The sequence below is a fragment of the Suricata suricatta genome, chromosome 5, assembly GCF_006229205.1.
Source record: "Suricata suricatta isolate VVHF042 chromosome 5, meerkat_22Aug2017_6uvM2_HiC, whole genome shotgun sequence".
Taxonomy (NCBI): domain Eukaryota; kingdom Metazoa; phylum Chordata; class Mammalia; order Carnivora; family Herpestidae; genus Suricata; species Suricata suricatta.
The window spans coordinates 111,765,906-111,779,421 of NC_043704.1; the positions used below are offsets into that span (position 1 = coordinate 111,765,906).

The 13,516-nt window shown below is 39.4% G+C and overlaps 1 long non-coding RNA gene across 5 annotated transcripts in view; it reads left to right on the top strand.

Moving 5' to 3' along the window:
* Positions 1-259: 259 nt before the first annotated feature.
* The window catches only part of LOC115292785, a 38,846-nt gene continuing 25,589 nt past the window's right edge, over positions 260-13,516 (top strand). For 3 of the 5 annotated variants that reach the window (XR_003909128.1, XR_003909129.1, XR_003909127.1), the window contains exons 1-3: positions 260-348; positions 5,531-5,690; positions 11,265-11,512. This is a non-coding gene — a long non-coding RNA (uncharacterized LOC115292785). Of the gene's footprint in view, positions 349-1,909; positions 1,932-5,493; positions 5,691-11,264; positions 11,513-13,516 lie in introns of all 5 variants that reach the window. The other 2 variants (XR_003909130.1, XR_003909131.1) reach the window with 2 other exon arrangements.

Below are 13,516 nucleotides of genomic sequence, written 5' to 3' on the forward strand. Positions count from 1 at the left end.
AGTTTGCCTCTGGAATCCCTTTCACTGAGGACCATACGGTTTGAGGCTTGAGAGAAGCCCCCCCCGCCGCCCCACCCCGCCATCCCTACTCCGTTAAACTCTGGACACTAGGATCAGAATGAAGTCAAAGGGGCAAATTTACAAGGACCTCAGAGTAGCTGTCACAAAGGCAATGATGATGATGGTTGATAGTTGGTCTTGGGAGTCTAGGTGCCTTCTGTTTGTCATGACTGTGACATCATAGATGGTTGGAGGTCTGAAGCATGACATCCACCTTAGAGAAAACAGGGAGACATCAGTAAAGCAGGAAGAGTCTCCCAGAGATTAGAGGGACTCAGGCAAGCAAAGGTGAGAAAACGTGATGGGTTAGCTTGGTGTCTAAGATACAGACAAAATGAAATTGTCCAAGATGTGCCTCAGCGACCTTTGAATCAGACGCCTAATGAATGACTTCTGACCAAGAACAAGCCTGGATTTTAGGCTGGTGGTAGATGGAAATGTTTTGTTTTATTTGTTTTAATTTTTTTAAATACTTATTTTTAAGAGAGTGAGAGAGCAAGCGAGCAGGGGAAGGGTATAGAGAGGGAGACACAGAATCCAAAGCAGGCCTGTCACTGGGCTTAAACTTAAGAACCATGAGATCATGACCTGAGCTGATGTCGAACTTTTAACCAGCTGAGCCACTCAGGTGCCCCATGTTTGGTTTTGAGAGAAGCAGAGAGACTACAAATTGGGGAGGGGCAGAGAGGGGGGAAAGGGGGAGACGGAGAGAGGGAAAGAGAATCCGAAACAGGCTCCATCTTGCCAGAGCAGAGCCCAACGCAGGGCTCAAACTCACAAAACCGCAAGCTCATGACCTGAGCTGAAACCAAGAGTGGGTCACTTAACCGACTAAGCCACGCAGGCTCCCCAAAGTAAATTTTGTTTTTAATGAGTTTTGAGATTTCTTTTTTGACCCATGTATTATTGACAAGTGTGTTGTTTAATCTCCTTGTATCTGGGGATTTTCTAGTTGTCTTCTATTACTGTTCTAGTTTAATTCTGCTGTAGTCAGAGAGCAGGTGATAGGACTTCTATTCTTTTACATTGGTTAAGGTGTGTTTTATCGCCCAGAATGTGGCCTGTCTCCGTGAATGTTCCGTGAGTTTGAGAATGTATGTTCTGCTGTTGCTGGATGAAGCAGTCCATAGATTTTAATTACAAACAGTTTATTGATAGTGTTGCTGAATTAAACATGTCCTTGCTGATTTTCTGCCTACTGGTTGTGTCCATTTCTGATATAAGGTTCTCCAACTATGATAGTAGATTCATCTATTTCTCCTTGAAGTGTCAACAGCTTTTGCCTCATGAAGTTTGATGCTCTTTGCTAGATGCATATACATTAAGGATGGTTGTGTCTTCTTGGAGAACTGACCCTATCATTATGTAACACCTCTCTCAATCTGTGATAAATTTTCTTGATTTGATGTCTGCTCTGTCTGAAATTAATATAGCTACTATTGCTTTCTTTTTATTAATATTAGCATGGTATACTTTTTTCCATCTCTTAACTTTTAATCTGTATGTGTCTTTATATTTAAAGTGGATTTCTTATAGACAATATATAGCTAGGTGTGGTTTCCTGATCCACTATGATAATCTCTTTTAATTGGCACATTCAGATCATTGACATTCCAGGTGATTATTGGTAAGGGTGAGTTAATAACCATCATCTGTTGATGTTTTCTGTTTGTAGACTTTGTTCTTTATTCCTATCTTTGTTCCTGACTTTTGTGGTTTTAATTGAGCATTTTATATGATTCCATTTTCTCTCCTTTTCTAGCTTATCAGTTGTTCTTCTTTTCTCCCATTTTTTTAATGCCCTGGAGTTTGCAATATGCATTTACAACTAATCCAGATCTACTTTCAGAGATCACTGTACCACTTTCCAGGTAGTGTATCTTATTATTATTATTATTATTATAATAAAATAATTCCTCCCTCCAATCCCTTATATTATTGCTGTCATTCATGTCACCAGTATATAAGCATACATAAGCACAGATACACATAAGATAGATATATAGAGATAGATATAGATACATAAGTAGGGGAGCCTGGGTGGTTCAGTCAGTTAAGTGTCGGACTTTGGCTCAAGTCATGATCTCACAGTTCATGAATTCTAGCTCCACATCGGGCTCTGTGCTGACATCTTGGAGCCTGGAACCTGCTGCAGATTCTGTGTCTCCTTTGCTCTCTGCTCCTCCCCCACTCGCACTCTTTCTCTGAAAAATAAACATGAAAAAAATTTTTTAAATACACTTAAGCATACAAAATGGAATACATTGTTACTACTATTATTTTGAACAGATTGTTATCTGTTAGATCAATTAAGATTAAGAAAAATAAGTTTTTATTTTACTCTCACTTATTCTTTATTTGAGGCTCTTCCCTTCTTTCAGTAGATCTAGGTTTCTGACCTAGATTAAAGACTTCTTTAAACAGAATGAATACAAACATTTCTTCCAAGACAGTCTAGTAGCAACAAATTCCTTTGTGCTTGTCATTTTAAAAATTATTTTATTTTTAAACGTTTATTTATTTATTTTGAGAGAGAGGGAGAAAGAGTGCACACTCACGCAAACAGGAGAGGACCAGAGAGGGAGAGACAGAGAAAGAAAATCCCAAGCAGGTTCTGTGCTGACAGCACAGTGCCTGATGAGGGGCTCGAACTCACAAACCATGAGAACATGACCTGAGCCCAAATAAAGTCGGACGCTTAACCAACTGAGCCCCCAGGGACCCCTCAATTCTTTAAAAATAATTTTGCAGGGCATAACATTCTAGGTTGGTCATTTTTTGTTTATCTCAGCACTTTAAATATTTCACTACATTTTCTTCTTGTATGCCAGGTTCCTAAGGAATTTGGATGTCATTCTTATCTTTTTTCCTCTATAAGTTTTCTTTTTCCTTCTGGATTCTTTCAAGAGTTTTTCATTGTATTTGATTTCCTGTAGTTTCAAAATGATATGCTTCGGTACAGATTTTTGGGCATTTATTTTGCTTGGTGTTCTCTGAGCTTCATGAATCTGATTTGTGTCTGGCATTACTTTGGGGAAAACCCTTTGTTTTTGAATACCATCAATAGATTAATATAATAATTATATATTATATAATTATTTCAAATTATTAATGATATACTATTATATAATTATATATGTAGCAACATATGATATGTAAATAATAATCATTATTGGGACTATTTCATCTGTTTCTTTCCCTCTTCTTCCTCCTCCTGACGTTCCCGTTATGTGTATGTTACACCTTCTGTAGTTGTCCAACAGGCTTTGGGTATTCTGTCTTTTCTCGGTCTTTGTTCTCTTTGCTTTTCAGTTTTGGAGATTTCCATTGAGATCGCTTCAAACTCAGAGACCCTGCTCAGCCACGTCCAGTCCACTAATAAGCCTACGAAAGGCCTTCTTCCTTTCTGTCAGTGTTCTTGATCTCTAACATTTCTTTTTGGTTATTTCTCAGGATTTTCCGGGTCTCTGCTCACACTGCCCATCTGTTCTTGCATAGGGTCTCCTCTATATCTTGCATATGTCTCCTGCTGTAAAACAGGCCTTCAGTAATGTGCTGGAAGGAGAGGGAAATCATTCTGTAGCCCCATGATTCGGTCATTGTCTTTTAGTGAGCCTATCCCCCTGGAATATAAACTTCACAAGTGTTTCTCAGTGCTTTTCTCCTCCTTTAGGTAGGACAGAAGGGCCAGAGTTTCCTTCCCCAGGTCAGTTAGGCTTTGATAATACCCCAGCAGTTACTGCGTCTGTTAACTAGTTTCCCTTGAGAGCAGGCCTTGTTAAGAACAGGATACTCTCGCATTATTTTATTAAAAAAAAATATTTTAACGTTTACTTATTTTTGAGAGAGACACACACAGGGTGTGAGTGGGGGAGGGCTAGAGAGAGGGAGTCACAGAATCCGAAGAAGGTTCCAGGTTCTGAACTGTCAGCACAGAGCCTGAGGCAGGGCTTGAACTCACGAACTGTGATACCATGACCTGGGCTGAAGTTGGCCGCTTAACCGACTGAGCCGCTCAGGCACCCCTGACATTATTTTTCAAGGGTTCTTTTTCCTTTCCTCTTCCAGGAAGCACAAGGGGTTTTTCTCTGATATTTACTGTGAGAACCTGGTTGAGTTCTTGGAGGTAAACCTTGCAATATGACCGGGTCCCCCTGGAGTTTTTAACTCTTGAGCATGTCCTCACTGAGCTACCAACAATTCAGCAATGATACATACAGTTCAGGTTTTCCTAGGCTGGCCCTCATTGCCATGGGTGATTTCCACTCCCGAGTCTCTATTCCAATAAGCCGAGGCTCCCTGTATTTGTCGGTCTCTCAAATCTTGGGGGCAGATGTGTGCCCTGTGTTCTCCCCACTTCTGGATCCAAGAAGAGTTGATTTTTCAGTCTTCAGCTTTTTATTTGCTAGGACAGAGGTGACTTTCAAGCTCCTTATATGCAGAACCAGAACTGATCTTGATAAATACCAGTGCAACTGAGGGAAGTTTTCATTCAGGTGGAGGGATTTAAAATATATCAGAAGTCTGATGCCTATTGAATTTTTTCTTTTTTAGTAAGCTCCACACCCAATGCAGAGCCCACAGTGGGACTTGAACTCACAACTCTGAGACCAAGACCTGAGCTGAGGTCAAGCACCTGATGCTTCGCCAACTGAGCCACCCAGGTGCCCTGAGTTCTAATTACAAACATTTTGTTCCGACCAGGAGGATCAGAACAAATGTGAAGAACTTGGTTGAAGTAATGGATTGGTTGGGGGCTGAGAAAAGTCTTGTTGCAGTCACCAGCCTGCCTAGACTAGGTGCTGGCCTTTTGTTAATCTCAATAATTCTTCTTGGAAAGACAACATTCATAGGGAAGGGGTCTAAAGTCAGGCTTGGTCCTCCACAAGTCAGTATCTATAAAATACTGTATTTCAAGGCACCTGGGTGGCTCAGTCGGTTGGGCATCTGGTTTCGGCTCAGGTCACAATCTCATGGTTCGTGGGTTCGAGCCCCACATTGGGCTCTGTGCTGACAGCTAGCTCAGAGCCTGGAGCCTGCTTCAGATTCTGTATTTCCCTCTCTCTCTGACCCTCCCCTGCTCATGCTGTCTCTGTCTCTCAAAAATAAATAAAAAAACAAAAATTTTTTTAAATAGCTGTATTTCTAGAGCATTTGCTCTATGTATTGTATTGTGTTATTTTTTTCTCAACAAATCTCAGGCATCCAATACCAACTCTATCAATTCTAACTGTTACCTATTACTTTTTTGAATAGAAAATGATAGAGTATGAGGTTTCCTATAATATTAAGAATGTGTAAAAAGATAGGTCATTCATTATGAGGGGAAAATGAAAAAAACACAGTGTACTTATATCTTTAAATAAAACCCAGCTTAAGAAATAATACAATATTTTGTGTTAAGTTGATGATCCTGTGTATTGCCTATCATAGGGTTTTTTTTTGTTTTTGTTTTTTACTTCTGCTAAAGCCTGGTAAAGAATCTACAACCCTGTGTTGAGAGAAGACTGTGTTCTAATGGAGAGCGGAAGAGATGGAGTCTGAAAGTCTGATAAAATGGGCCTGTGCCTCCAAGTATAATAGTGGTGCCTCCTGATTTTGCAGTATCTCTAGACAAATGAAGCCACAAGGTGAGACCATTTGGAACATTTTATATTAACTTAGGGGAGGCAAGATAAGGGAGAGAAGCAAACTTTAAAATACAACCTGGTTTAATCAAAATCAAGGGACCATGAACTGTTTGGGACTCAGAGGGAAAAAGGAGAACTTGAAAGTGGCTGTAATAAATGAGCCCAATGCTGCTGCCCTGTGATGGCTTCTGCTTAATGGGAGGCTGTGGTTCTCCAAGATAAAGACTGTAAACCTGATTAGGGAACTGCCTGGAACAGGGAGTGGACTCTGACCTCTGGGAGAGGGTTTTGCCCTCTTAGAAAGCCTCACCACATCCTATGTGTACACTCGATGACTAATATTTATTATAGAGCCATGTGACGGAACAGTGAACAAAGGTTGTCCCTGATCACCATGGGTCCATCCCCACAATTGCTCCTCTCGTGGAATGTGACGTATAGCCTCCCTCATGTTTCATGGGCCTCCCTCAGCAGTTTTTGAGCCACCAACAAAAGCTATTTTATAAATACAGCTCAGAACCCTCAGGCACGTGTTAGTATAGCTTATCAGACATATCGCATACTCACCCTCTCAGTTGCAAAGTGATGCTCCCAAGAGTTCCTTTGCCTTTGTGACTATGCTTTGATTGGCTGTGAATGATGTCATGACACTGTTGGCTTCTCCTGGTGAAGGCAAAAACCTGAGTGTTATGTGCATGTCCACTGTCCACGTTGCATTAGGTAATAGGAGAAACTTTATGCCTGGATCTTGAGCCATGCTGGACTCATTTACTATGAGCCTATGATGTGGCAACTCAATGAAATACAAATCAACAGTGTGCCCTTTGTTATTTACAACTTGTGGAAATATCTGTTTACATTGGGTCCTTCCTCCTGGACTATCTTTCTAAGTTTAGTATTCGGCCTTTATTGTTAAGAAGCTGTGTCATTCTACAAACACAAGGCAAACTACTAGACACAATTTAAAAAGAAATTTACAGATAAAATTCTGCCTTGACCCATTTTTAAGACAAGCTTAGTTTATCATTGAGAGTTGAATTGCAGGTCTTTGCAACTCATTTCGACAAAGCTGAGAATGCCTGGAAGGGAAGCATTTGACTAAATGGTTTTAGAAAAATATTAACATATCTTGTGATCTTAGAGTGGGTTAGGCATTTCTCATTTATAGAGAGCTAGGAAAATACTCATTGTAGAATCCATGAAAGGCTGTTTAAATCATAGATAAAGTTGAATATATGCAATACTATTCAGCTAAAGGTCATGGAATAGACCAAATTTCAGGAGAGGTAAAATTTGATCAAATGTCTTCAAGGATTTTTTTTTCTTTAAGTATAAGTTCACTCTGCTCCATACAAAATATATCCCAGAAATGTTGGTTGCACAATAAAAACAACGATTTTTCACAATTATTTTTGTTATAAATTTGGAGGTAGAATGAATGTTTAATAAAACATTATAGATTCCAATTAAAAAAATTGCTTTTAAGAATCCAGTGAGCATTCTGAGGCGTTGTTTGGCTTTTGGACATTTAATGCTTTCACATCCTCTCTATTCCATCTACACGATAAGCCGAACAAACATTTGCTAGTGCTGATAAGAGATATTTCACGTGATTTTAGCATATCCATTAGACGCAACTGTATATTAAAATATTCCTCAAAGTTAATTCTTGTTTCATGGGCAATTTTGGCTGGCTCCATGGGATTTCTAGAAGTTGCATTATTCTTTCAGGGCATCAGCACAGCTCATTCACTTGAAACTGCTTTCCTGAACAAAAATTAAGATCTGTTGTTTTTGTTACACCATATTCAGATTCTAAAAGGCAAATTTACACTATATAGATAAACATAATTTTGGATTCCCATTAGAGTATGCATTTGTCTAGAACTTATCAAACTTCTTTAGGTAAATATTTAAATATATTAAATAAAAATCTCCTAAAGTCTTGGGGCGGCACCTGGGTGGCTCAGTCAGTTATGCATCAGACTTCAGCTTAGGTCATGATCTTACTATTTGTGAGTTCGAGCCCTACATTAGGCTCTGTGCTGACAGCTCGGAGCCTGGACCCTGCTTCAGATTCTGTGTCTCCCTCTCTCTCTGCCCTTCCCCCACGCACGCTCCATCTCTCTCTCTCTCTCTCTCTCTCTCTCAAAAATAAACATTAAAAAATTTTTTTAATTTCCTAAAATCTTCACCTTAAAAAGTCAAATTACTGTAACCATATTTAAGAAGTTCTTTAAAGGGACTATAAATCACTGATGTGTACTGTGCTTTGTAGAATCACAGCGTGGACAAGACCACTTGGACTTAAGGATAATCTATGAGTCATAACATTAGCCTGTCCTCAGACACTTCCTGTGATGGGCAACTCACCTTTCATGATAACTCTTTGAACTTTATGCAACTTTCAGAGAAGATATAGCTGGTTGACCTTGCTCAATAGTTTTAACCTTTCAGTTCTCAATTTTTTCACTTGTAAAGGTGTTCAAGACATTTTTTGCATTCCTACAACAGATCAAGCAATCCCAGTTTTGGGTAGGGGGGAACCAAAGTAAGGTATAAACAAACATATAAATGAAATGAAAAAAATAAGGCACTAGGAAATTTTAGGCTTTGGGATATAAAGTTGAACAAAACAATCTAAAGGGAGAGACTAGGACATACACAGTTATGAAGCAGTACAATGAGCAATTTAATAAAGTTCAAGCAATTCTAGGCACACTGGGAACACTGCCATTTACTCTTTTAGTAACTCCCTTCCACCCAACCTCAAGGTGCTTGTGTCTTACAAAAACTGACAAATGACCCTGCCTTCTGGATTAAGATTTTCTCCAGGAGACTTGTCTACTCTCTAGTTCCTTAGACTATGAACTCTTATCACAGCAGGGATTTCACCTATTTTTTTCATCCTTTTCTTCCATATCACCAAGTCCAGAGCCTGACATATGGAAACCCTCAATAAATATTTGCTGAATAAATAAATGAACCATATCCAGAAGCTAACTGGGGGGTGGGGAGCTACTAAAGAGAGTTCTATGAAGTAGAGACATGATCTTCCCTTTCCTTATTACCCTATCTGGAAACATAATTCTGCTAGCAGTGGTGATATAGATCAAAGAAGACTTGGACTAAGTCATGAAAGAGGGTATTGTAACAATTCAAGTAAGGACTGATAAGGGGGTGAAATACAGTGATGCCAAGGATACTGGAGGTAGCCTCAATGACTGGGTGTAGGAGTGGAGGAGGGAGAGAAGTTGAGGATTACTTTCAGAGTTCCAGTTTTAGATTTCTGATTAAATCAAGGTACATGGGAGGAATGGCAATTTCCAAGGGGGAAGAATAGGAGAAAACTTTGGACATGTTGCACTGAAGTTGACTGTGGACAGCAAAATAGGGAGATGGCCACTGCTCACTGATTCAAAGAGGTCTGAAGCTGACTCTGCAGCTATTGTTGCTGATGCCCTGATGCCTATTCCACTCCTCATTCAATGTAATTGAATGGAAATGGATCTCATCTTAAACATGGGCCTGATGGATCTAAAAGTATTTATCTAAAAGTAATAAGTTGCCAGGAATTAGTTCAAGGGCAGGCATGTGATCTACTTCCCATCAATGAGAGGCAAAGAGATGTCTGCAGTAGGCTTTTGTGAAAGGTGCAGGAAGCCAGGCTTTCTCTCCCAATGGATTTGGATGATGAAACCTAAAGCTCTGGTGCTCCTGACAGCTTTCCTACAGCCACTAAGATGGCCAGTCACCGGAGGAGGCCAACTCCAGACTGCAGAATGGAAACAGAGAACCCGTTTCCTTGATGCATCATTAAGCCTGTGCATCAGCCATTTGGAAAGCTTATACCTCCCTGGACTGCCTCCTATGTGAACATTTCTGTATTCTTCATGATCATTTGAATGAGGATCTTGTTAATGACAATTGAAAGCATCTTAACTAAAGTAGCTGAAGATGGATGACAAGTAGCCAATGGATGACAGTTAATTCCAGGGACATTAAAGTGATAACCTGGGAGAAGAGGCAGACAGTGGAGTTCTGGGTAGCTTACTCTTAATGACTGAATACAGTTCTGTATTCCAGCCTAGAACTTAAGATTTGTCTTTTTAAAATTTTTTATTTTTTAATGCTTATTTATTTTTGAGGGGGAGGGAGGGGCAAAGAGAGAGAGAGACAAAGAATCTGAAGTAGGCTCCAGGCTCCCAATTGTCAGCACAGAGTCCAGCACAGGGTTCAAACTCATGAACTGTGAAATCATGACCTGAGTCAGAAGTCGGATGCTTAACCGACTGAGCCACCCAGGTACCCCAAAATTCCTTTTTAATCAAGCTCAATCTCCCTGAGTCTATCCTGTACTCAGTAGCTCTGTGACCCTGAACATTTTACAAATCACTTAGCCTTTCTGTTTTTCAATGAGCTCAAATGTGAATTGAGGGTATGTATTCAGTCTGTCTACTGATATGGACAGATTCAGGCTTTGTAGGGCTTGAAATGTATAGAATTTTGAGAGGCCCTCTTAAAAAGTGGGCACAGAAGCTTGGAAGGATTCCAAATGCAAGTGAGGGGACTTTATAAGCTTCAAGGTACATCTTCCTCTGGTTAGCTTCGGAGTTATTTTGTGGAATGAGTGAGGTAAGGCAGATACCACGCTTAACACATGGTAACTGTTGCCGAAAGGTTAGCTGGCATGATTAGGAATAATTTTATAATTTAGATCTAGACTACAGAAATACACAAATATATGTAGCTTTTTAAATTTTTGTATTGCTAGTTTTAAATCTGTTCTCACTTCTGAGCAAAGTATTCCTTCTATCTCCCTCCCCCTCACTCTGTGGGACCAACTTACCCATGAGGCTCAGTGGGCACAGTGCCTTGGGCTCACAGTGCCTTTAGGAGCACACAAAAATATTTTTATTTCTTTTAAAATCAGAAGGAATAGGGGCCCCTGGGTGACTCAGTCAGTTGAGATTCCAACTTTGGCTCAGGTCATGATCTTGCATTCTGAGTTCTAGCCCCTCGTCAGACTCTGGTGACAGCTCAGACCTGGAGTCTGCTTCAGATTCTGTGTCTCCCTCTGTCTCTGCCTGTCCCCTGTTCATGCTCTGTTTCTGTCTCTCAATAATAAGTAAATGTTGAAAAAAAATTTTAATAAGCAAAAAGTGAGCTTTCATTCTTGAAGAAAAATTTGATATATAACATAAGTACAGTTATCTTTAATCCAATGCCATAACGAAATCTAATTTTTAATACTTCCTTAGGGAGGAAGAGGCCCACAAAGGTGAAAGTTTTCAGGGCACACAAAAGTCAGAATACAGCCCTGCTATCCGCTTCTCCCCTTTGTGTTGCCTTTTCTCTATTTCCATTATCTTTCACACCTTCATCTCCTCCTTGCCTCTCTCTACTCTCCACCATTTTACTTCTTATTATTCTCCCACCGCTAGCATTTTCTGGCCCCCATCCATAGGACTCTCTCCTGTAAAATGAAAAAATAAATAAAAACAAGCATTCTCCACGTGTCAGGTTTTTTTTTCCTGTCTCAGCCACTTATTTCTGTGGGTTATCATCTTTCAGGGTGAAGGCACAGGATCCCTTTTAGAATGGAAGACACAGAATAGAGTTTGAGATACAACTTCTGAAACGGCAGCCTCCTGAGAGCCTGATTCCCGCTAAAGTGTTGCCGCTCCGCATTTTTCACACTGAACGCGGCGAAGACAACGAACATTAATTAGGATTACGGAGCCAGGGAGGCTTACCGCCCTGAGACAGCTCACAAGAAAGAGAATGCCACTTCTTTTTTTGGATGCCATTCTGAGTGTCATGTATGTATTAATTCTTGAGCTCCAGCCAAGTTACTTTGGGGATGAGATGTAATCTGTTATTTTTAGGTCATATTGAGTAGGGGGATAGGCTATTCTCTGAGCTTGGTAAGAGGGTAGGTTTGGCTAAATTTAGATGATCAAGTTTCCTATTATGAACGTCCCTTCAAAAACTAATTTTGAAATGTTATCATTTATTGTTCATGCTTATGAAGAACATAACGATGGAAGCATTCCTTAGTTCAAGGGGATTTCATGCCTGGGTAGTTTTCAAGTTTTATTGTTTTCCAGCTTACTTGCATGACTTAGGATCCCTACTGCTTCTTAAATTTCACAAATTAAATGAAGTAAAGAAAAAAGCATACACACCAAAAACAAACTAATACTTAACTCCTTCTTCTAACAACCCCACTGCCCAGAGGGAGATGTACTTATGTGTAAGAAATCAAATAAGAAAGTGGCAAGTTTCCTGTTTCATGAATGGCTTGAATTCTTAATTATTTCTTACAGATTTAAAACAAAAGACTTATGAATAATGTACAGATCATTAAGATTGTAATCTCTAAACTCTGGCATATAATATAAGCCTCTGATTCACCATATGAGTTCACGCTGATTACTCAGGATGATTTCCAGATGTTTACTCTCTGAATGTAATTAAATTTTGGTAAAAATTATAACTTAGCTGTTTTAAAACAACATCAGCAACAACAAAAAGCCTCTCAACAGAAACATGAAAGAAGTTTTCACTGAGACATGTTTTCCTTACCAGAGTCACTTCTTTCATGATATAAATCTCCTTCAAAAATCTCTGGGTTACTTCAACCCACTCCTGATTGTAACCAGAGAAGGTAGCATTACTCGAGGACATGTGATGGATTGATCACCTCAAGTCCATTGTTTGAGAGGAAATTTCCACCAAATTTGCATAACAGAAAACTGGTACAATTATTGAGTCTGTATGCACAGATTTAAAAGGGAATAGGAAAATATTACAATGGGCAGTAAAGTTAAATCTTCAGGGAGAATCAAAGTATGGAAAAACAGGATATAAGCATTGTCTTTTTATGTGTTAGGAATTGAGATGATAAGTTTGAGAAAATCTGTGCAATGCATCTACTGGAATGTGACAGGATGGTGTCCAACAGCCAACAAAGAGACAGATGCCCCACGATGAAAAAGGAACAAAAGTTAGATACAAGAAAAAAGTTCAAAGGTGCATATTATGTTGAAATCATTTAAATATAACAGAAACGAGATGGTAAGATAATCAAATACAGAGAGTAATAAAGCAGAAGGGAGACACTGAGAGACGACCAAAGAGGCGGAATAATTTGACAAGAGAGAAAAGGATGGAGAGGTAGAATGAGAGCAAGCAGTAGGCAACGGTTCTGTAATGACCTGTTTCTCATGAAAAATGCATTATCCTAGAAGGGAATGATTTTCTCCTCCCTCACACTCCTTTGATTTGTGTGTCTACAACACACCAAGTCCATGGGGATGCAGCCAATGGATTCAGAGTTCCAAAATGATCAACCAGAGACCGCCATTCCAGACACCAAATGCAGTGTAAATAATTAAATATCAATGCAAGTCAACTAACATTTATTGAGTGTGCATTCCCAGAACAAAGCACACATCAACATTCTAACAGAAATTTAGGGTCCTGACAGAAAAAGCAAAAACCAACCTTGTGACTCAGGGGGAGGGAGACTCAGAAGGGTTAATGTAACTCAGCTCAGAAGTTCTTGACCTTTTCTGGAATAATATACTTTACATATTTGATGAAAGCCTCAGATTTTTACCCAGGAAAATATACATTTATATGCACTAACATCATTTTGCTTATATTAGGAGGTTTAAACATCTTCTAAAGTCTAACTATGTTCCCCCTAGTGAAGGAATTCTAAGAGTGAAGAAAATAACTTAGAGTTCTGAATTTAATAGAGATACAATTTTTTAATACACCACCAAACCCCTTGCTGATTCAGTTCAGTTACGATCTTA